The sequence below is a fragment of the Sceloporus occidentalis genome, unplaced genomic scaffold (genome assembly GCF_023333645.1).
Source record: "Sceloporus occidentalis isolate IW3139 unplaced genomic scaffold, rSceOcc1.0.p SCAF_300, whole genome shotgun sequence".
Taxonomy (NCBI): domain Eukaryota; kingdom Metazoa; phylum Chordata; class Lepidosauria; order Squamata; family Phrynosomatidae; genus Sceloporus; species Sceloporus occidentalis.
This window is the reverse complement of record NW_028317280.1, coordinates 441,869-467,662: the sequence shown is the minus strand read 5'-3', so window position 1 is coordinate 467,662 and position 25,794 is coordinate 441,869. Positions and strand designations below refer to the sequence as shown.

The 25,794-nt window shown below is 37.9% G+C and overlaps 12 non-coding genes across 12 annotated transcripts; all 12 read right to left on the bottom strand.

Annotated features, from left to right (window-relative positions):
- Window positions 1–394: 394 nt before the first annotated feature.
- TRNAA-AGC (transfer RNA alanine (anticodon AGC)) lies at window positions 395–467 on the bottom strand. Its single transcript has one exon. It is a non-coding gene; the product is annotated as a tRNA-Ala (tRNA).
- Window positions 468–988: 521 nt separating this feature from the next.
- On the bottom strand, window positions 989–1,061 carry TRNAA-AGC (transfer RNA alanine (anticodon AGC)). The gene has a single exon. It is a non-coding gene; the product is annotated as a tRNA-Ala (tRNA).
- A 2,301-nt stretch (window positions 1,062–3,362) lies between these two features.
- On the bottom strand, window positions 3,363–3,435 carry TRNAA-AGC (transfer RNA alanine (anticodon AGC)). The gene has a single exon. It is a non-coding gene; the product is annotated as a tRNA-Ala (tRNA).
- Window positions 3,436–4,243: 808 nt separating this feature from the next.
- Window positions 4,244–4,316, bottom strand: TRNAA-UGC (transfer RNA alanine (anticodon UGC)). Its single transcript has one exon. It is a non-coding gene; the product is annotated as a tRNA-Ala (tRNA).
- Window positions 4,317–6,107: 1,791 nt separating this feature from the next.
- Window positions 6,108–6,180, bottom strand: TRNAA-AGC (transfer RNA alanine (anticodon AGC)). The gene has a single exon. It is a non-coding gene; the product is annotated as a tRNA-Ala (tRNA).
- A 1,791-nt stretch (window positions 6,181–7,971) lies between these two features.
- TRNAA-AGC (transfer RNA alanine (anticodon AGC)) lies at window positions 7,972–8,044 on the bottom strand. The gene has a single exon. It is a non-coding gene; the product is annotated as a tRNA-Ala (tRNA).
- Window positions 8,045–10,939: 2,895 nt separating this feature from the next.
- On the bottom strand, window positions 10,940–11,012 carry TRNAA-AGC (transfer RNA alanine (anticodon AGC)). The gene has a single exon. It is a non-coding gene; the product is annotated as a tRNA-Ala (tRNA).
- An 808-nt stretch (window positions 11,013–11,820) lies between these two features.
- Window positions 11,821–11,893, bottom strand: TRNAA-UGC (transfer RNA alanine (anticodon UGC)). Its single transcript has one exon. It is a non-coding gene; the product is annotated as a tRNA-Ala (tRNA).
- A 1,791-nt stretch (window positions 11,894–13,684) lies between these two features.
- TRNAA-AGC (transfer RNA alanine (anticodon AGC)) lies at window positions 13,685–13,757 on the bottom strand. The gene has a single exon. It is a non-coding gene; the product is annotated as a tRNA-Ala (tRNA).
- Window positions 13,758–15,866: 2,109 nt separating this feature from the next.
- TRNAA-AGC (transfer RNA alanine (anticodon AGC)) lies at window positions 15,867–15,939 on the bottom strand. Its single transcript has one exon. It is a non-coding gene; the product is annotated as a tRNA-Ala (tRNA).
- Window positions 15,940–18,597: 2,658 nt separating this feature from the next.
- On the bottom strand, window positions 18,598–18,670 carry TRNAA-AGC (transfer RNA alanine (anticodon AGC)). The gene has a single exon. It is a non-coding gene; the product is annotated as a tRNA-Ala (tRNA).
- Window positions 18,671–25,592: 6,922 nt separating this feature from the next.
- Window positions 25,593–25,665, bottom strand: TRNAA-UGC (transfer RNA alanine (anticodon UGC)). The gene has a single exon. It is a non-coding gene; the product is annotated as a tRNA-Ala (tRNA).
- Window positions 25,666–25,794: the final 129 nt, after the last annotated feature.

Below are 25,794 nucleotides of genomic sequence, written 5' to 3'. Positions count from 1 at the left end.
ATCATGAACCCATTATGATGTCGTCATGATGATGTCATCATGAACCCATTGTGATGATGTCATCATGAACCCATTGTGATGTCATCATGATGATGTCATCATGAACCCATTGTGATGTCATCATGATGCTAGCGCTCTACTATTTGAGCTAATTCCCCTACATAACTTTCTACCTTTTAGGTGAAACAGGGAAACAGTGTATTTGCTGCAAGTAATGTACTGATGGGCTTGCTGCATGTACTGCTCTAATTACACATGAAACCAAGAAAACACTTGAAAAGCACATGAAAAATCTGTGGAAAAGCATAAGGTCTATATAGTTTGTTTCCCTCCAATTTATTGCCAGCGTTAAGCACAAAATTATTGAAAATTTATAAAGTATAAATAAAGTAACTGGAGAATGCAGGCATCGATCCTGCTACCTCTCGCATGCTAAGCGAGCGCTCTACCATTTGAGCTAATTCCCCTTGATAGTGTCACTTGTTTTAGGAGAAACAGGGAAACAGTGTATTTGCTGCAAGTAATGTACTGATGTGCTTGCTGCATGTACTGCTCTAATTACACATGAAACCAAGAAAACACTTGAAAAGCACATGAAAAATCTGTGGAAAATCATAAGGTCTATATAGTTTGTTTCCCTCCAATTTATTGCCAGCGTTAAGCACAAAATTATTGAACATGTATAAAGTATAAATAATGTAACTGGAGAATGCAGGCATCGATCCTGCTACCTCTCGCATGGTAAGTGAGCACTCTACCATTTGAGCTAATTCCCCTTGATAGCGTCCCTTGTTTTAGGTGAAACATGGAAACAGTGTATTTGCTGCATGTAATGTACTGATGGGCTTGCTGAAACCAAGAAAACACTTGAAAAGCACATGAAAAATCTGTGGAAAAGCATAAGGTCTATATAGTTTGTTTCCCTCCAATTTATTGCCAGCGTTAAGCACAAAACTATTGAAAATTTATAAAGTATAAATAAAGTAACTGGAGAATGCAGGCATCGATCCTGCTACCTCTCGCATGCTAAGCGAGCGCTCTACCATTTGAGCTAATTCCCCTTGATAGTGTCACTTGTTTTAGGAGAAACAGGGAAACAGTGTATTTGCTGCAAGTAATGTACTGATGTGCTTGCTGCATGTACTGCTCTAATTACACATGAAACCAAGAAAACACTTGAAAAGCACATGAAAAATCTGTGGAAAATCATAAGGTCTATATAGTTTGATTCCCTCCAATTTATTGCCAGCGTTAAGCACAAAATTATTGAAAATGTATAAAGTATAAATAATGTAACTGGAGAATGCAGGCATCGATCCTGCTACCTCTCGCATGCTAAGCGAGCACTCTACCATTTGAGCTAATTCCCCTTGATAGTGTCCCTTGTTTTAGGTGAAACATGGAAACAGTGTATTTGCTGCATGTAATGTACTGATGGGCTTGCTGAAACCAAGAAAACACTTGAAAAGCACATGAAAAATCTGTGGAAAAGCATAAGGTCTATATAGTTTGTTTCCCTCCAATTTATTGCCAGCGTTAAGCACAAAATTATTGAAAATTTATAAAGTATAAATAAAGTAACTGGAGAATGCAGGCATCGATCCGGCTACCTCTCGCATGCTGAGCGAGCACTCTACCATTTGAGCTAATTCCCCTTGATGTTAAGCGAGCACTCTACCATTTGAGCTAATTCTCCTACATACCTTTCTTCTTTTTAGGTTAAACAGGGAAACTGTATTTGCTGCAAGTAATGCACTGATGGCTTGCTGCATGTACTGCTCTAATTGCACATGAAACCAAGAAAACACTTGAAAAGCACATGAAAAATCTGTGGGAAAGCATAAGGTCATCATGATGACCATTGTGATGATGTCATCATGATGATGTCATCATGAACCCATTATGATGTCGCCATGATGATGTCATCATAAACCCACTATGATGATGTCATCATGAACACATTGTGATGTCATCATGATGATGTCATCATAAACCCATTATGATGTCGTCATCATGAACCCATTATGATGTCGTCATCATGAACCCATTATGATGTCGTCATCATGAAACCATTATGATGTTACCATGATGATGTCATCATGAACCCATTATGATGTCGTCATGATGATGTCATCATGAACCCATTATGATGTCGTCATGATGATGTCATCATGAACCCATTATGATGTCGTCATGATGTCATCATGAACCCATTATGATTATGTCATCACGAACCCTTTATGATGTCCTCATGATAATGTCATCATGAACCCATTATGATGTTGTCATGATGATGTCATCATGAACCCATTATGATGTTGTCATGATGATGTCATCATGAACCCATTATGATGTCATCATGATGTCATCATGAACCCATTATGATGATGTCATCATGAACCTATTATGATGGTTTCATGATGATGTCATCATGAACCCATTATGAAGTCGTCGTGATGATGGCACCATGAACCCATTATGATGATGTCATCATGAACACATTGTGATGTCATCATGATGATGTCATCATAAACCCATTATGATGTTGTCATGATGATGTCATCATGAACCCATTATGATGTTGCCATGATGATGTCATCATGAACCCATTATGATGTCATCATGATGATGTCATCATGAACCCATTATGATGTCGTCATGATGATGTCATCATGAACCCTTTATGATGTCGTCATGATAATGTCATCATGAACCCATTATGATGTTGTCATGATGATGTCATTATGAACCCATTATGATGATGTCATTATGAACCCATTGTGATGATGTCACCACGAACCCATTATGATGTGGTCATGATGATGTCATCATAAACCCATTATGATGTTGTCATGATGATGTCATCATGCACCCATTATGATGTCATCATGACGATGTCATCATGAACCCATTATGATGACGTCATGATGATGTCATCATGAACCCATTACGATGACATCATGATGATATCATCATGAACCCATTATGATGTCGTCATGATGATGTCATCATGAACCCATTGTGATGATATCATGAACCCATTGTGATGTCATCATGATGATGTCATCATGAACCCATTGTGATGTCATCATGATGCTAGCGCTCTACTATTTGAGCTAATTCCCCTACATAACTTTCTACCTTTTAGGTGAAACAGGGAAACAGTGTATTTGCTGCAAGTAATGTACTGATGGGCTTGCTGCATGTACTGCTCTAATTACACATGAAACCAAGAAAACACTTGAAAAGCACATGAAAAATCTGTGGAAAAGCATAAGGTCTATATAGTTTGTTTCCCTCCAATTTATTGCCAGCGTTAAGCACAAAATTATTGAAAATTTATAAAGTATAAATAAAGTAACTGGAGAATGCAGGCATCGATCCTGCTACCTCTCGCATGCTAAGCGAGCGCTCTACCATTTGAGCTAATTCCCCTTGATAGTGTCACTTGTTTTAGGAGAAACAGGGAAACAGTGTATTTGCTGCAAGTAATGTACTGATGTGCTTGCTGCATGTACTGCTCTAATTACACATGAAACCAAGAAAACACTTGAAAAGCACATGAAAAATCTGTGGAAAATCATAAGGTCTATATAGTTTGTTTCCCTCCAATTTATTGCCAGCGTTAAGCACAAAATTATTGAAAATGTATAAAGTATAAATAATGTAACTGGAGAATGCAGGCATCGATCCTGCTACCTCTCGCATGCTAAGCGAGCACTCTAACATTTGAGCTAATTCCCCTTGATAGTGTCCCTTGTTTTAGGTGAAACATGGAAACAGTGTATTTGCTGCATGTAATGTACTGATGGGCTTGCTGAAACCAAGAAAACACTTGAAAAGCACATGAAAAATCTGTGGAAAAGCATAAGGTCTATATAGTTGGTTTCCCTCCAATTTATTGCCAGCGTTAAGCACAAAATTATTGAAAATTTATAAAGTATAGATAAAGTAACTGGAGAATGCAGGCATCGATCCCGCTACCTATCGCATGCTAAGCGAGCACTCTACCATCCGAGCTAATTCCCCTTGATAGTGGTGTCCCTTGTTTTAGGTGAAACAGGGAAACAGTGTATTTGCTGCATGTAATGTACTGATGGGCTTGCTGAAACCAAGAAAACACTTGAAAAGCACATGAAAAATCTGTGGGAAAGCATAAGGTCTATATAGTTTGTTTCCCTCCAATTTATTGCCAGCGTTAAGCACAACATTATTGAAAATGTATAAAGTATAAATAATTAACTGGAGAATGCGGGCATTGATCCCGCTGCCTCTCGCATGCAAAGCGAGCGCTCTACCATTTGAGCTAATTCCCCTACATAACTTTCTACCTTTTAGTTGAAACTGGGAAACAGTGTATTTGCTGCAAGAAATGTACTGATGGGCTTGCTGCATGTACTGCTCTAATTACACATGAAACCAAGAAAACACTTGAAAAGCACATGAAAAATCTGTGGGAAAGCATAAGGTCATCATGATGACCATTGTGATGATGTCATCATGATGATGTCATCATGAACCCATTATGATGTCGCCATGATGATGTCATCATAAACCCACTATGATGATGTCATCATGAACACATTGTGATGTCATCATGATGATGTCATCATAAACCCATTATGATGTCGTCATCATGAACCCATTATGATGTCGTCATCATGAACCCATTATGATGTCGTCATCATGAAACCATTATGATGTTACCATGATGATGTCATCATGAACCCATTATGATGTCGTCATGATGATGTCATCATGAACCCATTATGATGTCGTCATGATGATGTCATCATGAACCCATTATGATGTCGTCATGATGTCATCATGAACCCATTATGATTATGTCATCACAAACCCTTTATGATGTCGTCATGATAATGTCATGATGAACCCATTATGATGTTGTCATGATGATGTCATCATGAACCCATTATGATGTTGTCATGATGATGTCATCATGAACCCATTATGATGTCATCATGATGTCATCATGAACCCATTATGATGATGTCATCATGAACCTATTATGATGGTTTCATGATGATGTCATCATGAACCCATTATGAAGTCGTCGTGATGATGGCACCATGAACCCATTATGATGATGTCATCATGAACACATTGTGATGTCATCATGATGATGTCATCATAAACCCATTATGATGTTGTCATGATGATGTCATCATGAACCCATTATGATGTTGCCATGATGATGTCATCATGAACCCATTATGATGTCATCATGATGATGTCATCATGAACCCATTATGATGTCGTCATGATGATGTCATCATGAACCCTTTATGATGTCGTCATGATAATGTCATCATGAACCCATTATGATGTTGTCATGATGATGTCATTATGAACCCATTATGATGATGTCATTATGAACCCATTGTGATGATGTCACCACGAACCCATTATGATGTGGTCATGATGATGTCATCATGAACTAATTATGATGTCGTCATGATGATGTCATCATGAACCCATTATTATGTCATCATGCACCCATTATGATGTCATCATGACGATGTCATCATGAACCCATTATGATGACGTCATGATGATGTCATCATGAACCCATTACGATGACATCATGATGATGTCTTCATTAACCCATTACGATGACATCATGATGATGTCATCATTAACCCATTATGATGATGTCATCATGAACCCATTATGATGTTGTCATGATGATATCATCATGAACCCATTATGATGTCGTCATGATGATGTCATCATGAACCCATTGTGATGATGTCATCATGAACCCATTGTGATGTCATCATGATGATGTCATCATGAACCCATTGTGATGTCATCATGATGCTAGCGCTCTACTATTTGAGCTAATTCCCCTACATAACTTTCTACCTTTTAGGTGAAACAGGGAAACAGTGTATTTGCTGCAAGTAATGTACTGATGGGCTTGCTGCATGTACTGCTCTAATTACACATGAAACCAAGAAAACACTTGAAAAGCACATGAAAAATCTGTGGAAAAGCATAAGGTCTATATAGTTTGTTTCCCTCCAATTTATTGCCAGCGTTAAGCACAAAATTATTGAAAATTTATAAAGTATAAATAAAGTAACTGGAGAATGCAGGCATCGATCCTGCTACCTCTCGCATGCTAAGCGAGCGCTCTACCATTTGAGCTAATTCCCCTTGATAGTGTCACTTGTTTTAGGAGAAACAGGGAAACAGTGTATTTGCTGCAAGTAATGTACTGATGTGCTTGCTGCATGTACTGCTCTAATTACACATGAAACCAAGAAAACACTTGAAAAGCACATGAAAAATCTGTGGGAAAGCATAAGGTCATCATGATGACCATTGTGATGATGTCATCATGATGATGTCATCATGAACCCATTATGATGTCGCCATGATGATGTCATCATAAACCCACTATGATGATGTCATCATGAACACATTGTGATGTCATCATGATGATGTCATCATAAACCCATTATGATGTCGTCATCATGAACCCATTATGATGTCGTCATCATGAACCCATTATGATGTCGTCATCATGAAACCATTATGATGTTACCATGATGATGTCATCATGAACCCATTATGATGTCGTCATGATGATGTCATCATGAACCCATTATGATGTCATCATGATGATGTCATCATGAACCCATTATGATGTCGTCATGATGTCATCATGAACCCATTATGATTATGTCATCATGAACCCTTTATGATGTCGTCATGATAATGTCATGATGAACCCATTATGATGTTGTCATGATGACGTCATCATGAACCCATTATGATGTTGTCATGATGATGTCATCATGAACCCATTATGATGTCATCATGATGTCATCATGAACCCATTATGATGATGTCATCATGAACCTATTATGATGGTTTCATGATGATGTCATCATGAACCCATTATGATGTCGTCGTGATGATGTCACCATGAACCCATTATGATGATGTCATCATGAACACATTGTGATGTCATCATGATGATGTCATCATAAACCCATTATGATGTTGTCATGATGATGTCATCATGAACCCATTATGATGTTGCCATGATGATGTCATCATGAACCCATTATGATGTCATCATGATGATGTCATCATGAACCCATTATGATGTCGTCATGATGATGTCATCATGAACCCTTTATGATGTCGTCATGATAATGTCATCATGAACCCATTATGATGTTGTCATGATGATGTCATTATGAACCCATTATGATGATGTCATTATGAACCCATTGTGATGATGTCACCACGAACCCATTATGATGTGGTCATGATGATGTCATCATGAACTAATTATGATGTCGTCATGATGATGTCATCATGAACCCATTATTATGTCATCATGCACCCATTATGATGTCATCATGACGATGTCATCATGAACCCATTATGATGACGTCATGATGATGTCATCATGAACCCATTACGATGACATCATGATGATGTCTTCATTAACCCATTACGATGACATCATGATGATGTCATCATTAACCCATTATGATGATGTCATCATGAACCCATTATGATGTTGTCATGATGATATCATCATGAACCCATTATGATGTCGTCATGATGATGTCATCATGAACCCATTGTGATGATGTCATCATGAACCCATTGTGATGTCATCATGATGATGTCATCATGAACCCATTGTGATGTCATCATGATGCTAGCGCTCTACTATTTGAGCTAATTCCCCTACATAACTTTCTACCTTTTAGGTGAAACAGGGAAACAGTGTATTTGCTGCAAGTAATGTACTGATGGGCTTGCTGCATGTACTGCTCTAATTACACATGAAACCAAGAAAACACTTGAAAAGCACATGAAAAATCTGTGGAAAAGCATAAGGTCTATATAGTTTGTTTCCCTCCAATTTATTGCCAGCGTTAAGCACAAAATTATTGAAAATTTATAAAGTATAAATAAAGTAACTGGAGAATGCAGGCATCGATCCTGCTACCTCTCGCATGCTAAGCGAGCGCTCTACCATTTGAGCTAATTCCCCTTGATAGTGTCACTTGTTTTAGGAGAAACAGGGAAACAGTGTATTTGCTGCAAGTAATGTACTGATGTGCTTGCTGCATGTACTGCTCTAATTACACATGAAACCAAGAAAACACTTGAAAAGCACATGAAAAATCTGTGGAAAATCATAAGGTCTATATAGTTTGTTTCCCTCCAATTTATTGCCAGCGTTAAGCACAAAATTATTGAACATGTATAAAGTATAAATAATGTAACTGGAGAATGCAGGCATCGATCCTGCTACCTCTCGCATGGTAAGCGAGCACTCTACCATTTGAGCTAATTCCCCTTGATAGCGTCCCTTGTTTTAGGTGAAACATGGAAACAGTGTATTTGCTGCATGTAATGTACTGATGGGCTTGCTGAAACCAAGAAAACACTTGAAAAGCACATGAAAAATCTGTGGAAAAGCATAAGGTCTATATAGTTTGTTTCCCTCCAATTTATTGCCAGCGTTAAGCACAAAACTATTGAAAATTTATAAAGTATAAATAAAGTAACTGGAGAATGCAGGCATCGATCCTGCTACCTCACGCATGCTAAGCGAGCGCTCTACCATTTGAGCTAATTCCCCTTGATAGTGTCACTTGTTTTAGGAGAAACAGGGAAACAGTGTATTTGCTGCAAGTAATGTACTGATGTGCTTGCTGCATGTACTGCTCTAATTACACATGAAACCAAGAAAACACTTGAAAAGCACATGAAAAATCTGTGGAAAATCATAAGGTCTATATAGTTTGTTTCCCTCCAATTTATTGCCAGCGTTAAGCACAAAATTATTGAAAATGTATAAAGTATAAATAATGTAACTGGAGAATGCAGGCATCGATCCTGCTACCTCTCGCATGCTAAGCGAGCACTCTACCATTTGAGCTAATTCCCCTTGATAGTGTCCCTTGTTTTAGGTGAAACATGGAAACAGTGTATTTGCTGCATGTAATGTACTGATGGGCTTGCTGAAACCAAGAAAACACTTGAAAAGCACATGAAAAATCTGTGGAAAAGCATAAGGTCTATATAGTTTGTTTCCCTCCAATTTATTGCCAGCGTTAAGCACAAAATTATTGAAAATTTATAAAGTATAAATAAAGTAACTGGAGAATGCAGGCATCGATCCGGCTACCTCTCGCATGCTGAGCGAGCACTCTACCATTTGAGCTAATTCCCCTTGATGCTACGCGAGCACTCTACCATTTGAGCTAATTCTCCTACATACCTTTCTTCTTTTTAGGTTAAACAGGGAAACTGTATTTGCTGCAAGTAATGCACTGATGGCTTGCTGCATGTACTGCTCTAATTGCACATGAAACCAAGAAAACACTTGAAAAGCACATGAAAAATCTGTGGGAAAGCATAAGGTCATCATGATGACCATTGTGATGATGTCATCATGATGATGTCATCATGAACCCATTATGATGTCGCCATGATGATGTCATCATAAACCCACTATGATGATGTCATCATGAACACATTGTGATGTCATCATGATGATGTCATCATAAACCCATTATGATGTCGTCATCATGAACCCATTATGATGTCGTCATCATGAACCCATTATGATGTCGTCATCATGAAACCATTATGATGTTACCATGATGATGTCATCATGAACCCATTATGATGTCGTCATGATGATGTCATCATGAACCCATTATGATGTCGTCATGATGATGTCATCATGAACCCATTATGATGTCGTCATGATGTCATCATGAACCCATTATGATTATGTCATCACGAACCCTTTATGATGTCCTCATGATAATGTCATCATGAACCCATTATGATGTTGTCATGATGATGTCATCATGAACCCATTATGATGTTGTCATGATGATGTCATCATGAACCCATTATGATGTCATCATGATGTCATCATGAACCCATTATGATGATGTCATCATGAACCTATTATGATGGTTTCATGATGATGTCATCATGAACCCATTATGAAGTCGTCGTGATGATGGCACCATGAACCCATTATGATGATGTCATCATGAACACATTGTGATGTCATCATGATGATGTCATCATAAACCCATTATGATGTTGTCATGATGATGTCATCATGAACCCATTATGATGTTGCCATGATGATGTCATCATGAACCCATTATGATGTCATCATGATGATGTCATCATGAACCCATTATGATGTCGTCATGATGATGTCATCATGAACCCTTTATGATGTCGTCATGATAATGTCATCATGAACCCATTATGATGTTGTCATGATGATGTCATTATGAACCCATTATGATGATGTCATTATGAACCCATTGTGATGATGTCACCACGAACCCATTATGATGTGGTCATGATGATGTCATCATAAACCCATTATGATGTTGTCATGATGATGTCATCATGCACCCATTATGATGTCATCATGACGATGTCATCATGAACCCATTATGATGACGTCATGATGATGTCATCATGAACCCATTACGATGACATCATGATGATATCATCATGAACCCATTATGATGTCGTCATGATGATGTCATCATGAACCCATTGTGATGATATCATGAACCCATTGTGATGTCATCATGATGATGTCATCATGAACCCATTGTGATGTCATCATGATGCTAGCGCTCTACTATTTGAGCTAATTCCCCTACATAACTTTCTACCTTTTAGGTGAAACAGGGAAACAGTGTATTTGCTGCAAGTAATGTACTGATGGGCTTGCTGCATGTACTGCTCTAATTACACATGAAACCAAGAAAACACTTGAAAAGCACATGAAAAATCTGTGGAAAAGCATAAGGTCTATATAGTTTGTTTCCCTCCAATTTATTGCCAGCGTTAAGCACAAAATTATTGAAAATTTATAAAGTATAAATAAAGTAACTGGAGAATGCAGGCATCGATCCTGCTACCTCTCGCATGCTAAGCGAGCGCTCTACCATTTGAGCTAATTCCCCTTGATAGTGTCACTTGTTTTAGGAGAAACAGGGAAACAGTGTATTTGCTGCAAGTAATGTACTGATGTGCTTGCTGCATGTACTGCTCTAATTACACATGAAACCAAGAAAACACTTGAAAAGCACATGAAAAATCTGTGGAAAATCATAAGGTCTATATAGTTTGTTTCCCTCCAATTTATTGCCAGCGTTAAGCACAAAATTATTGAAAATGTATAAAGTATAAATAATGTAACTGGAGAATGCAGGCATCGATCCTGCTACCTCTCGCATGCTAAGCGAGCACTCTAACATTTGAGCTAATTCCCCTTGATAGTGTCCCTTGTTTTAGGTGAAACATGGAAACAGTGTATTTGCTGCATGTAATGTACTGATGGGCTTGCTGAAACCAAGAAAACACTTGAAAAGCACATGAAAAATCTGTGGAAAAGCATAAGGTCTATATAGTTGGTTTCCCTCCAATTTATTGCCAGCGTTAAGCACAAAATTATTGAAAATTTATAAAGTATAGATAAAGTAACTGGAGAATGCAGGCATCGATCCCGCTACCTATCGCATGCTAAGCGAGCACTCTACCATCCGAGCTAATTCCCCTTGATAGTGGTGTCCCTTGTTTTAGGTGAAACAGGGAAACAGTGTATTTGCTGCATGTAATGTACTGATGGGCTTGCTGAAACCAAGAAAACACTTGAAAAGCACATGAAAAATCTGTGGGAAAGCATAAGGTCTATATAGTTTGTTTCCCTCCAATTTATTGCCAGCGTTAAGCACAACATTATTGAAAATGTATAAAGTATAAATAATTAACTGGAGAATGCGGGCATTGATCCCGCTGCCTCTCGCATGCAAAGCGAGCGCTCTACCATTTGAGCTAATTCCCCTACATAACTTTCTACCTTTTAGTTGAAACTGGGAAACAGTGTATTTGCTGCAAGAAATGTACTGATGGGCTTGCTGCATGTACTGCTCTAATTACACATGAAACCAAGAAAACACTTGAAAAGCACATGAAAAATCTGTGGGAAAGCATAAGGTCATCATGATGACCATTGTGATGATGTCATCATGATGATGTCATCATGAACCCATTATGATGTCGCCATGATGATGTCATCATAAACCCACTATGATGATGTCATCATGAACACATTGTGATGTCATCATGATGATGTCATCATAAACCCATTATGATGTCGTCATCATGAACCCATTATGATGTCGTCATCATGAACCCATTATGATGTCGTCATCATGAAACCATTATGATGTTACCATGATGATGTCATCATGAACCCATTATGATGTCGTCATGATGATGTCATCATGAACCCATTATGATGTCGTCATGATGATGTCATCATGAACCCATTATGATGTCGTCATGATGTCATCATGAACCCATTATGATTATGTCATCATGAACCCTTTATGATGTCGTCATGATAATGTCATGATGAACCCATTATGATGTTGTCATGATGATGTCATCATGAACCCATTATGATGTTGTCATGATGATGTCATCATGAACCCATTATGATGTCATCATGATGTCATCATGAACCCATTATGATGATGTCATCATGAACCTATTATGATGGTTTCATGATGATGTCATCATGAACCCATTATGATGTTGTCGTGATGATGTCACCATGAACCCATTATGATGATGTCATCATGAACACATTGTGATGTCATCATGATGATGTCATCATAAACCCATTATGATGTTGTCATGATGATGTCATCATGAACCCATTATGATGTTGCCATGATGATGTCATCATGAACCCATTATGATGTCATCATGATGATGTCATCATGAACCCATTATGATGTCGTCATGATGATGTCATCATGAACCCTTTATGATGTCGTCATGATAATGTCATCATGAACCCATTATGATGTTGTCATGATGATGTCATTATGAACCCATTATGATGATGTCATTATGAACCCATTGTGATGATGTCACCACGAACCCATTATGATGTGGTCATGATGATGTCATCATGAACTAATTATGATGTCGTCATGATGATGTCATCATGAACCCATTATTATGTCATCATGCACCCATTATGATGTCATCATGACGATGTCATCATGAACCCATTATGATGACGTCATGATGATGTCATCATGAACCCATTACGATGACATCATGATGATGTCTTCATTAACCCATTACGATGACATCATGATGATGTCATCATTAACCCATTATGATGATGTCATCATGAACCCATTATGATGTTGTCATGATGATATCATCATGAACCCATTATGATGTCGTCATGATGATGTCATCATGAACCCATTGTGATGATGTCATCATGAACCCATTGTGATGTCATCATGATGATGTCATCATGAACCCATTGTGATGTCATCATGATGCTAGCGCTCTACTATTTGAGCTGATTCCCCTACATAACTTTCTACCTTTTAGGTGAAACAGGGAAACAGTGTATTTGCTGCAAGTAATGTACTGATGGGCTTGCTGCATGTACTGCTCTAATTACACATGAAACCAAGAAAACACTTGAAAAGCACATGAAAAATCTGTGGAAAAGCATAAGGTCTATATAGTTTGTTTCCCTCCAATTTATTGCCAGCGTTAAGCACAAAATTATTGAAAATTTATAAAGTATAAATAAAGTAACTGGAGAATGCAGGCATCGATCCTGCTACCTCTCGCATGCTAAGCGAGCGCTCTACCATTTGAGCTAATTCCCCTTGATAGTGTCACTTGTTTTAGGAGAAACAGGGAAACAGTGTATTTGCTGCAAGTAATGTACTGATGTGCTTGCTGCATGTACTGCTCTAATTACACATGAAACCAAGAAAACACTTGAAAAGCACATGAAAAATCTGTGGAAAATCATAAGGTCTATATAGTTTGTTTCCCTCCAATTTATTGCCAGCGTTAAGCACAAAATTATTGAAAATGTATAAAGTATAAATAATGTAACTGGAGAATGCAGGCATCTATCCTGCAACCTCTCGCATTCTAAGCGAGCACTCTACCATTTGAGCTAATTCCCCTTGATAGTGTCCCTTGTTTTAGGTGAAACATGGAAACAGTGTATTTGCTGCATGTAATGTACTGATGGGCTTGCTGAAACCAAGAAAACACTTGAAAAGCACATGAAAAATCTGTGGAAAAGCATAAGGTCTATATAGTTTGTTTCCCTCCAATTTATTGCCAGCGTTAAGCACAAAATTATTGAAAATTTATAAAGTATAAATAAACATAACCTACATAACTTTCTACCTTTTAGTTGAAACTGGGAAACAGTGTATTTGCTGCAAGAAATGTACTGATGGGCTTGCTGCATGTACTGCTCTAATTACACATGAAACCAAGAAAACACTTGAAAAGCACATGAAAAATCTGTGGGAAAGCATAAGGTCATCATGATGACCATTGTGATGATGTCATCATGATGATGTCATCATGAACCCATTATGATGTCGCCATGATGATGTCATCATAAACCCACTATGATGATGTCATCATGAACACATTGTGATGTCATCATGATGATGTCATCATAAACCCATTATGATGTCGTCATCATGAACCCATTATGATGTCGTCATCATGAACCCATTATGATGTCGTCATCATGAAACCATTATGATGTTACCATGATGATGTCATCATGAACCCATTATGATGTCGTCATGATGATGTCATCATGAACCCATTATGATGTCGTCATGATGATGTCATCATGAACCCATTATGATGTCGTCATGATGTCATCATGAACCCATTATGATTATGTCATCACGAACCCTTTATGATGTCGTCATGATAATGTCATCATGAACCCATTATGATGTTGTCATGATGACGTCATCATGAACCCATTATGATGTTGTCATGATGATGTCATCATGAACCCATTATGATGTCATAATGATGTCATCATGAACCCATTATGATGATGTCATCATGAACCTATTATGATGGTTTCATGATGATGTCATCATGAACCCATTATGATGTCGTCGTGATGATGTCACCATGAACCCATTATGATGATGTCATCATGAACACATTGTGATGTCATCATGATGATGTCATCATAAACCCATTATGATGCTGTCATGATGATGTCATTATGAACCCATTGTGATGATGTCACCACGAACCCATTATGATGTGGTCATGATGATGTCATCATGAACTAATTATGATGTCGTCATGATGATGTCATCATGAACCCATTATTATGTCATCATGCACCCATTATGATGTCATCATGACGATGTCATCATGAACCCATTATGATGACGTCATGATGATGTCATCATGAACCCATTACGATGACATCATGATGATGTCTTCATTAACCCATTACGATGACATCATGATGATGTCATCATTAACCCATTATGATGATGTCATCATGAACCCATTATGATGTTGTCATGATGATATCATCATGAACCCATTATGATGTCGTCATGATGATGTCATCATGAACCCATTGTGATGATGTCATCATGAACCCATTGTGATGTCATCATGATGATGTCATCATGAACCCATTGTGATGTCATCATGATGCTAGCGCTCTACTATTTGAGCTAATTCCCCTACATAACTTTCTACCTTTTAGGTGAAACAGGGAAACAGTGTATTTGCTGCAAGTAATGTACTGATGGGCTTGCTGCATGTACTGCTCTAATTACACATGAAACCAAGAAAACACTTGAAAAGCACATGAAAAATCTGTGGAAAAGCATAAGGTCTATATAGTTTGTTTCCCTCCAATTTATTGCCAGCGTTAAGCACAAAATTATTGAAAATTTATAAAGTATAAATAAAGCAACTGGAGAATGCAGGCATCGATCCTGCTACCTCTCGCATGCTAAGCGAGCGCTCTACCATTTGAGCTAATTCCCCTTGATAGTGTCACTTGTTTTAGGAGAAACAGGGAAACAGTGTATTTGCTGCAAGTAATGTACTGATGTGCTTGCTGCATGTACTGCTCTAATTACACATGAAACCAAGAAAACACTTGAAAAGCACATGAAAAATCTGTGGAAAATCATAAGGTCTATATAGTTTGTTTCCCTCCAATTTATTGCCAGCGTGAAGCACAAAATTATTGAAAATGTATAAAGTATAAATAATGTAACTGGAGAATGCAGGCATCGATCCTGCTACCTCTCGCATGCTAAGCGAGCACTCTACCATTTGAGCTAATTCCCCTTGATAGTGTCCCTCGTTTTAGGTGAAACATGGAAACAGTGTATTTGCTGCATGTAATGTACTGATGGGCTTGCTGAAACCAAGAAAACACTTGAAAAGCACATGAAAAATCTGTGGAAAAGCATAAGGTCTATATAGTTTGTTTCCCTCCAATTTATTGCCAGCGTTAAGCACAAAATTATTGAAAATTTATAAAGTATAGATAAAGTAACTGGAGAATGCAGGCATCGATCCCGCTACCTATCGCATGCTAAGCGAGCACTCTACCATCCGAGCTAACTCCCCTTGATAGTGGTGTCCCTTGTTTTAGGTGAAACAGGGAAACAGTGTATTTGCTGCATGTAATGTACTGATGGGCTTGCTGAAACCAAGAAAACACTTGAAAAGCACATGAAAAATCTGTGGGAAAGCATAAGGTCTATATAGTTTGTTTCCCTCCAATTTATTGCCAGCGTTAAGCACAACATTATTGAAAATGTATAAAGTATAAATAATTAACTGGAGAATGCGGGCATTGATCCCGCTGCCTCTCGCATGCAAAGCAAGCGCTCTACCATTTGAGCTAATTCCCCTACATAACTTGCTACCTTTTAGTTGAAACTGGGAAACAGTGTATTTGCTGCAAGAAATGTACTGATGGGCTTGCTGCATGTACTGCTCTAATTACACATGAAACCAAGAAAACACTTGAAAAGCACATGAAAAATCTGTGGGAAAGCATAAGGTCATCATGATGACCATTGTGATGATGTCATCATGATGATGTCATCATGAACCCATTATGATGTCGCCATGATGATGTCATCATAAACCCACTATGATGATGTCATCATGAACACATTGTGATGTCATCATGATGATGTCATCATAAACCCATTATGATGTCGTCATCATGAACCCATTATGATGTCGTCATCATGAACCCATTATGATGTCGTCATCATGAAACCATTATGATGTTACCATGATGATGTCATCATGAACCCATTATGATGTCGTCATGATGATGTCATCATGAACCCATTATGATGTCGTCATGATGATGTCATCATGAACCCATTATGATGTCGTCATGATGTCATCATGAACCCATTATGATTATGTCATCATGAACCCTTTATGATGTCGTCATGATAATGTCATGATGAACCCATTATGATGTTGTCATGATGACGTCATCATGAACCCATTATGATGTTGTCATGATGATGTCATCATGAACCCATTATGATGTCATCATGATGTCATCATGAACCCATTATGATGATGTCATCATGAACCTATTATGATGGTTTCATGATGATGTCATCATGAACCCATTATGATGTTGTCGTGATGATGTCACCATGAACCCATTATGATGATGTCATCATGAACACATTGTGATGTCATCATGATGATGTCATCATAAACCCATTATGATGTTGTCATGATGATGTCATCATGAACCCATTATGATGTTGCCATGATGATGTCATCATGAACCCATTATGATGTCATCATGATGATGTCATCATGAACCCATTATGATGTCGTCATGATGATGTCATCATGAACCCTTTATGATGTCGTCATGATAATGTCATCATGAACCCATTATGATGTTGTCATGATGATGTCATTATGAACCCATTATGATGATGTCATTATGAACCCATTGTGATGATGTCACCACGAACCCATTATGATGTGGTCATGATGATGTCATCATGAACTAATTATGATGTCGTCATGATGATGTCATCATGAACCCATTATTATGTCATCATGCACCCATTATGATGTCATCATGAACCCATTATGATGACGTCATGATGATGTCATCATGAACCCATTACGATGACATCATGATGATGTCTTCATTAACCCATTACGATGACATCATGATGATGTCATCATTAACCCATTATGATGATGTCATCATGAACCCATTATGATGTTGTCATGATGATATCATCATGAACCCATTATGATGTCGTCATGATGATGTCATCATGAACCCATTGTGATGATGTCATCATGAACCCATTGTGATGTCATCATGATGATGTCATCATGAACCCATTGTGATGTCATCATGATGCTAGCGCTCTACTATTTGAGCTAATTCCCCTACATAACTTTCTACCTTTTAGGTGAAACAGGGAAACAGTGTATTTGCTGCAAGTAATGTACTGATGGGCTTGCTGCATGTACTGCTCTAATTACACATGAAACCAAGAAAACACTTGAAAAGCACATGAAAAATCTGTGGAAAAGCATAAGGTCTATATAGTTTGTTTCCCTCCAATTTATTGCCAGCGTTAAGCACAAAACTATTGAAAATTTATAAAGTATAAATAAAGTAACTGGAGAATGCAGGCATCGATCCTGCTACCTCTCGCATGCTAAGCGAGCGCTCTACCATTTGAGCTAATTCCCCTTGATAGTGTCACTTGTTTTAGGAGAAACAGGGAAACAGTGTATTTGCTGCAAGTAATGTACTGATGTGCTTGCTGCATGTACTGCTCTAATTACACATGAAACCAAGAAAACACTTGAAAAGCACATGAAAAATCTGTGGAAAATCATAAGGTCTATATAGTTTGATTCCCTCCAATTTATTGCCAGCGTTAAGCACAAAATTATTGAAAATGTATAAAGTATAAATAATGTAACTGGAGAACGCAGGCATCGATCCTGCTACCACTCGCATGCTAAGCGAGCACTCTACCATTTGAGCTAATTCCCCTTGATAGTGTCCCTTGTTTTAGGTGAAACATGGAAACAGTGTATTTGCTGCATGTAATGTACTGATGGGCTTGCTGAAACCAAGAAAACACTTGAAAAGCACATGAAAAATCTGTGGAAAAGCATAAGGTCTATATAGTTTGTTTCCCTCCAATTTATTGCCAGCGTTAAGCACAAAATTATTGAAAATTTATAAAGTATAAATAAAGTAACTGGAGAATGCAGGCATCGATCCGGCTACCTCTCGCATGCTGAGCGAGCACTCTACCATTTGAGCTAATTCCCCTTGATGCTAAGCGAGCACTCTACCATTTGAGCTAATTCTCCTACATACCTTTCTTCTTTTTAGGTTAAACAGGGAAACTGTATTTGCTGCAAGTAATGCACTGATGGCTTGCTGCATGTACTGCTCTAATTACACATGAAACCAAGAAAACACTTGAAAAGCACATGAAAAATCTGTGGAAAAGCATAAGGTCTATATAGTTGGTTTCCCTCCAATTTATTGCCAGCGTTAAGCACAAAATTATTGAAAATTTATAAAGTATAGATAAAGTAACTGGAGAATGCAGGCATCGATCCCGCTACCTATCGCATGCTAAGCGAGCACTCTACCATCCGAGCTAATTCCCCTTGATAGTGGTGTCCCTTGTTTTAGGTGAAACAGGGAAACAGTGTATTTGCTGCATGTAATGTACTGATGGGCTTGCTGAAACCAAGAAAACACTTGAAAAGCACATGAAAAATCTGTGGGAAAGCATAAGGTCTATATAGTTTGTTTCCCTCCAATTTATTGCCAGCGTTAAGCACAACATTATTGAAAATGTATAAAGTATAAATAATTAACTGGAGAATGCGGCCATTGATCCCGCTGCCTCTCGCATGCAAAGCGAGCGCTCTACCATTTGAGCTAATTCCCCTACATAACTTTCTACCTTTTAGTTGAAACTGGGAAACAGTGTATTTGCTGCAAGAAATGTACTGATGGGCTTGCTGCATGTACTGCTCTAATTACACATGAAACCAAGAAAACACTTGAAAAGCACATGAAAAATCTGTGGGAAAGCATAAGGTCATCATGATGACCATTGTGATGATGTCATCATGATGATGTCATCATGAACCCATTATGATGTCGCCATGATGATGTCATCATAAACCCACTATGATGATGTCATCATGAACACATTGTGATGTCATCATGATGATGTCATCATAATCCCATTATGATGTCGTCATCATGAACCCATTATGATGTCGTCATCATGAACCCATTATGATGTCGTCATCATGAAACCATTATGATGTTACCATGATGATGTCATCATGAACCCATTATGATGTCGTCATGATGATGTCATCATGAACCCATTATGATGTCATCATGATGATGTCATCATGAACCCATTATGATGTCGTCATGATGTTATCATGAACCCATTATGATTATGTCATCATGAACCCTTTATGATGTCGTCATGATAATGTCATGATGAACCCATTATGATGTTGTCATGATGACGTCATCATGAACCCATTATGATGTTGTCATGATGATGTCATCATGAACCCATTATGATGTCATCATGATGTCATCATGAACCCATTATGATGATGTCATCATGAACCTATTATGATGGTTTCATGATGATGTCATCATGAACCCATTATGATGTCGTCGTGATGATGTCACCATGAACCCATTATGATGATGTCATCATGAACACATTGTGATGTCATCATGATGATGTCATCATAAACCCATTATGATGTTGTCATGATGATGTCATCATGAACCCATTATGATGTTGCCATGATGATGTCATCATGAACCCATTATGATGTCATCATGATGATGTCATCATGAACCCATTATGATGTCGTCATGATGATGTCATCATGAACCCTTTATGATGTCGTCATGATAATGTCATCATGAACCCATTATGATGTTGTCATGATGATGTCATTATGAACCCATTATGATGATGTCATTATGAACCCATTGTGATGATGTCACCACGAACCCATTATGATGTGGTCATGATGATGTCATCATGAACTAATTATGATGTCGTCATGATGATGTCATCATGAACCCATTATTATGTCATCATGCACCCATTATGATGTCATCATGACGATGTCTTCATTAACCCATTACAATAACATCATGATGATGTCATCATTAACCCATTATGATGATGTCATCATGAACCCATTATGATGTTGTCATGATGATAGCATCATAAACCCATTATGATGTCGTCATGATGATGTCATCATGAACCCATTGTGATGATGTCATCATGAACCCATTGTGATGTCATCATGATGATGTCATCATGAACCCATTGTGATGTCATCATGATGCTAGCGCTCTACTATTTGAGCTAATTCCCCTACATAACTTTCTACCTTTTAGGTGAAACAGGGAAACAGTGTATTTGCTGCAAGTAATGTACTGATGGGCTTGCTGCATGTACTGCTCTAATTACACATGAAACCAAGAAAACACTTGAAAAGCACATGAAAAATCTGTGGAAAAGCATAAGGTCTATATAGTTTGTTTCCCTCCAATTTATTGCCAGCGTTAAGCACAAAATTATTGAAAATTTATAAAGTATAAATAAAGTAACTGGAGAATGCAGGCATCGATCCTGCTACTTCTCGCATGCTAAGCGAGCGCTCTACCATTTGAGCTAATTCCCCTTGATAGTGTCACTTGTTTTAGGAGAAACAGGGAAACAGTGTATTTGCTGCAAGTAATGTACTGATGTGCTTGCTGCATGTACTGCTCTAATTACACATGAAACCAAGAAAACACTTGAAAAGCACATGAAAAATCTGTGGAAAATCATAAGGTCTATATAGTTTGTTTCCCTCCAATTTATTGCCAGCGTTAAGCACAAAATTATTGAAAATGTATAAAGTATAAATAATGTAACTGGAGAATGCAGGCATCGATCCTGCTACCTCTCGCATGCTAAGCGAGCACTCTACCATTTGAGCTAATTCCCCTTGATAGTGTCCCTTGTTTTAGGTGAAACAGGGAAACAGTGTATTTGCTGCATGTAATGTACTGATGGGCTTGCTGAAACCAAGAAAACACTTGAAAAGCACATGAAAAATCTGTGGAAAAGCATAAGGTCTATATAGTTTGTTTCCCTCCAATTTATTGCCAGCGTTAAGCACAAAATTATTGAAAATTTATAAAGTATAAATAAAGTAACTGGAGAATGCAGGCATCGATCCGGCTACCTCTCGCATGCTGAGCGAGTACTCTACCATTTGAGCTAATTCCCCCTGATGCTAAGCGAGCGCTCTACCATTTGAGCTAATTCTCCTACATACCTTTCTTCTTTTTAGGTTAAACAGGGAAACAGTGTATTTGCTGCAAGTAATGCACTGATGGCTTGCTGCATGTACTGCTCTAATTACACATGAAACCAAGAAAACACTTGAAAAGCACATGAAAAATCTGTGGAAAAGCATAAGGTCTATATAGTTGGTTTCCCTCCAATTTATTGCCAGCGTTAAGCACAAAATTATTGAAAATTTATAAAGTATAGATAAAGTAACTGGAGAATGCAGGCATCGATCCCGCTACCTATCGCATGCTAAGCGAGCACTCTACCATCCGAGTTAATTCCCCTTGATAGTGGTGTCCCTTGTTTTAGGTGAAACAGGGAAACAGTGTATTTGCTGCATGTAATGTACTGATGGGCTTGCTGAAACCAAGAAAACACTTGAAAAGCACATGAAAAATATGTGGGAAAGCATAAGGTCTATATAGTTTGTTTCCCTCCAATTTATTGCCAGCGTTAAGCACAACATTATTGAAAATGTATAAAGTATAAATAATTAACAGGAGAATGCGGGCATTGATCCCGCTGCCTCTCGTATGCAAAGCGAGCGCTCTACCATTTGAGCTAATTCCCCTACATAACTTTCTACCTTTTAGTTGAAACTGGGAAACAGTGTATTTGCTGCAAGAAATGTACTGATGGGCTTGCTGCATGTACTGCTCTAATTACACATGAAACCAAGAAAACACTTGAAAAGCACATGAAAAATCTGTGGGAAAGCATAAGGTCATCATGATGACCATTGTGATGATGTCATCATGATGATGTCATCATGAACCCATTATGATGTCGCCATGATGATGTCATCATAAACCCACTATGATGATGTCATCATGAACACATTGTGATGTCATCATGATGATGTCATCATAAACCCATTATGATGTCGTCATCATGAACCCATTATGATGTCGTCATCATGAACCCATTATGATGTCGTCATCATGAAACCATTATGATGTTACCATGATGATGTCATCATGAACCCATTATGATGTCGTCATGATGATGTCATCATGAACCCATTATGATGTCGTCATGATGATGTCATCATGAACCCATTATGATGTCGTCATGATGTCATCATGAACCCATTATGATTATGTCATCATGAACCCTTTATGATGTCGTCATGATAATGTCATGATGAACCCATTATGATGTTGTCATGATGACGTCATCATGAACCCATTATGATGTTGTCATGATGATGTCATCATGAACCCATTATGATGTCATCATGATGTCATCATGAACCCATTATGATGATGTCATCATGAACCTATTATGATGGTTTCATGATGATGTCATCATGAACCCATTATGATGTTGTCGTGATGATGTCACCATGAACCCATTATGATGATGTCATCATGAACACATTGTGATGTCATCATGATGATGTCATCATAAACCCATTATGATGTTGTCATGATGATGTCATCATGAACCCATTATGATGTTGCCATGATGATGTCATCATGAACCCATTATGATGTCATCATGATGATGTCATCATGAACCCATTATGATGTCGTCATGATGATGTCATCATGAACCCTTTATGATGTCGTCATGATAATGTCATCATGAACCCATTATGATGTTGTCATGATGATGTCATTATGAACCCATTATGATGATGTCATTATGAACCCATTGTGATGATGTCACCACGAACCCATTATGATGTGGTCATGATGATGTCATCATGAACTAATTATGATGTCGTCATGATGATGTCATCATGAACCCATTATTATGTCATCATGCACCCATTATGATGTCATCATGACGATGTCATCATGAACCCATTATGATGACGTCATGATGATGTCATCATGAACCCATTACGATGACATCATGATGATGTCTTCATTAACCCATTACGATGACATCATGATGATGTCATCATTAACCCATTATGATGATGTCATCATGAACCCATTATGATGTTGTCATGATGATATCATCATGAACCCATTATGATGTCGTCATGATGATGTCATCATGAACCCATTGTGATGATGTCATCATGAACCCATTGTGATGTCATCATGATGATGTCATCATGAACCCATTGTGATGTCATCATGATGCTAGCGCTCTACTATTTGAGCTAATTCCCCTACATAACTTTCTACCTTTTAGGTGAAACAGGGAAACAGTGTATTTGCTGCAAGTAATGTACTGATGGGCTTGCTGCATGTACTGCTCTAATTACACATGAAACCAAGAAAACACTTGAAAAGCACATGAAAAATCTGTGGAAAAGCATAAGGTCTATATAGTTTGTTTCCCTCCAATTTATTGCCAGCGTTAAGCACAAAATTATTGAAAATTTATAAAGTATAAATAAATTAACTGGAGAATGCAGGCATCGATCCTGCTACCTCTCGCATGCTAAGCTAGCGCTCTACCATTTGAGCTAATTCCCCTTGATAGTGTCACTTGTTTTAGGAGAAACAGGGAAACAGTGTATTTGCTGCAAGTAATGTACTGATGTGCTTGCTGCATGTACTGCTCTAATTACACATGAAACCAAGAAAACACTTGAAAAGCACATGAAAAATCTGTGGAAAATCATAAGGTCTATATAGTTTGTTTCCCTCCAATTTATTGCCAGCGTTAAGCACAAAATTATTGAAAATGTATAAAGTATAAATAATGTAACTGGAGAATGCAGGCATCTATCCTGCAACCTCTCGCATTCTAAGCGAGCACTCTACCATTTGAGCTAATTCCCCTTGATAGTGTCCCTTGTTTTAGGTGAAACATGGAAACAGTGTATTTGCTGCATGTAATGTACTGATGGGCTTGCTGAAACCAAGAAAACACTTGAAAAGCACATGAAAAATCTGTGGAAAAGCATAAGGTCTATATAGTTTGTTTCCCTCCAATTTATTGCCAGCGTTAAGCACAAAATTATTGAAAATTTATAAAGTATAAATAAAGTAACTGGAGAAGGCAGGCATCGATCCGGCTAGCTCTCGCATGCTGAGCGAGCACTCTACCATTTGAGCTAATTCCCCTTGATAGTGGTGTCCCTTGTTTTAGGTGAAACAGGGAAACAGTGTATTTGCTGCATGTAATGTACTGATGGGCTTGCTGAAACCAAGAAAACACTTGAAAAGCACATGAAAAATCTGTGGGAAAGCATAAGGTCTATATAGTTTGTTTCCCTCCAATTTATTGCCAGCGTTAAGCACAACATTATTGAAAATGTATAAAGTATAAATAATTAACTGGAGAATGCGGGCATTGATCCCACTGCCTCTCGCATGCAAAGCGAGCGCTCTACCATTTGAGCTAACTCCCCTACATAACTTTCTACCTTTTAGTTGAAACTGGGAAACAGTGTATTTGCTGCAAGAAATGTACTGATGGGCTTGCTGCATGTACTGCTCTAATTACACATGAAACCAAGAAAACACTTGAAAAGCACATG